Raw genomic sequence first — 2,851 nt, 5'->3', positions numbered from 1 at the left:
GCCCAGCCCAATGGATACTTTGTAGATGTATTGCTTGTGGGGACTAAGGAAATGCCCAAGGTCACTCAAGGTGTCAAGGTATAGCCTGGATGCAAGAGGCCCAAGTATGCCTGCCATTCTGGTGAGGGGAGGACACGTGGGTGAACACTGAGTCTAGGAGCCCTTCCCATTGGAATGGCTTCCCATGCTCCTGCACAGATAGCGTGTTTCCTTCCTGCAGTATTTCCTGCCTTGGAGTTATAATGTGGAGCACAGCCAGTGGTCATGATGTGCTGGGTAAATCAGTCTTCTAAACTTGCTTACCATGTGCACGGATGTCAGTGGGCAGATACGGGCTTGTTTACTTTTGCATTCTGACCACCTACCTACATTCTGGTACTCATGGAGACTGTGAGTCTTTGAAATGGGTGAGTGGTAACGGGAGGGAGTCTTTGAACAAATCAAAGCCTAAGAACAGGAATCTGTCCGTCCATGTCCAGCGCTATCTAGTGCAGTGGGCAGTGAGTCCTGATCTGCATTTTGGCCAGGAAATTCCTAGAAAGCAGGTGAGTCATCAGGGCTCCTACTATAACGGAGTGACAGTGGCCATTCAGATCAAACAGTGGTCTCTTTGTTGAGCCATTGTGCCTATCAGGGAGTTTTTGGCTGTCCTTCTTTTGGGGAGAGATGTGCTGCCCAGTTGACTGGGGCAACCAGGGTTATCTCTGGAAGTGTCTCTTCTCTTTTAAGTGACCTATGGATATTCTGGGCCACCAACCGGCCTAGTGTGAGCTTTATTATCTGAGTGAGTTCCCTCTGTGCCTGGCCTGGCTTACTATAGTACCATTCAACTTTCACACAGGCTAACTGATTTAATTCTAGAACCAACCATGTGGTACCCACTTGCTACTCTCATGTCTGAACAAGTAAATGGGAGTTGGTTAAACTGAAATAAATTATCCCAGCTCACAAAGATCTTTGTGAAAGGGATGGGAAGTAGATTTGGCATCGTCTGTGCGAAGTCATACCCACCTTTTTTAATGCAACCAGCCAGGTTTTTGATCAAGCCCTAAGATGATCCGGATGCAGGTAGCTTGGGGCCTCCAGAATGACTTGGGAGCCCCTTGGCTCTTTAACTTTTCCAGTTTCAGAAAAACTCTGGTTAGGGAGGCTTTACCTAATCGGACAATTGAACTCAGAGGCTCTTTTGATGTTGAGTCTGAGATAGAAGGAAGCTGGACCAAAAGTGGGGGGTCAGAGGTGGTACCAGAGGACAAGCTGCCCTGAGGGCTGAAAGGGCGTCTTTGGAACATATTAGATAGAATAAGCTATGGGAGCAGCGGGAGAGATGGCTCAGTGGTTAAGAGCACCAACTACTCTTCCAGGAGTCCTGAGATCAATTCCTACCAACCACATGGCGGCTCACAACCATCTGTAATGGGATCTGATGCCCTCTTCTGGTGTGTCTGAAGACAGCTACAGTGTACTTATATATAATAAATAAATAAATCTTTTTAAAGAAGAATATGGTATGGGACACTTAGGGCTGAGCAGAGATAAAACTATAGAGAAACAGACATGGGACTGAACTAGAAGTACCAAGAACAAGAAATAGTCTTTGGAAGAGAAAGCAGTGAAACGCCTCACCAAGAACACCTCAACCTTGAGTTTCCTTAGCTCAGCATCTGTTTTCATGACGAAAGTTCCTGTTTTATTCCTATCTTAGGGCTAGAATCTGTACTGGTTTCTTCATTCCTTCCTTTGTTCCTTCCTTCCTTCTCTGGTACTAGAGACTTGTCTTTTGAATACAAGATAATTAAGACAGAATTCCTGTCATAAAAATACCCAGCCTGCTAGACCTCTTGGGACAGACGGAGAGGAAAGCTGAGATATAAGCCCCAGTGGGTCACTTCTAGGAAGTTGGATGGGCAATGCTCCTAGGAGCACTATTTCTAGAGAGCCTTTCAGATGGTTTCCAGTCCTCTGTGATTTCTGAATCAATCCGAGGGGGTTATACTTTGGGTCTGTCTCTTTAGGTTTGACCCCAAGCTTCCTCAATGTCCGCAATTCTTTCTTAAGCATATCACATTGCACCCCCCCCACACACACGCACGCACGCTACGCTCACATCAAACGGGCCTGGGGATTTTCTGAGTTCTGCAGATAAAGCATAGTGCTCATTAAGTACCCTCTCGACACACCTCATCCTTGAGCTGTTCCTGCTAAGGAACAGTGATTTTTCAGATGAGTAAGCGGAAGCTAGACCCGTGAGACAGACACGAGATCTCCTTACACGGACGGTCTATCCTTGGGCCTCTAGCATTGTGGCTTCTTGCATGGGTGCCTGTGTGGAGCTTGTGCCAAGGGTGTGGGCAGGATCATGTTTTGAGCAGAGTGGCCCAGTGACTTAAACAAATACCTCAAGGCCAAAGACAGAAAAGTCTTCACCCTTGCCCTGAAATCGGGGATCTGATACCTAAGGCTGCCAGCTCCAGGAGCACATAGGAAGTCAACTCTTCACATCTCTCCCTAGGGGCTTAGCATCCCAGCTGGGGCATCAAGGTCTGGTCAGGATGTGGGGGAGGGGAGTAAGGTGAGCATTCGCTAACTGGGGTTTAGTCTTCCCACATAAGGAACCTGAGCTGATACAGGTATTGTGATAGACATGTGGGATCCGAGACCAGCAAGAACCAGTCCTAAGAGGTCAAGACTCTGACAGGAGCAGACAGAAGAAGCTTGAAGAGCCTACATGACAGTTCTGGGGACTAGGAAGCCAGGACCTGACTAGAGTAAGGTCAGAATAGGCTACAGACCCTAGAGTCTGTCACCCAAAGAGGAGCGCAAAGCTGTCATAGAGCCATTCAGAGGGAGA

Source organism: Rattus norvegicus, chromosome 13, assembly GCF_036323735.1.
Source record: "Rattus norvegicus strain BN/NHsdMcwi chromosome 13, GRCr8, whole genome shotgun sequence".
In the NCBI taxonomy this organism is placed as follows: Eukaryota; Metazoa; Chordata; class Mammalia; order Rodentia; family Muridae; genus Rattus; species Rattus norvegicus.
Note: the sequence above shows the minus strand (reverse complement) of the source record.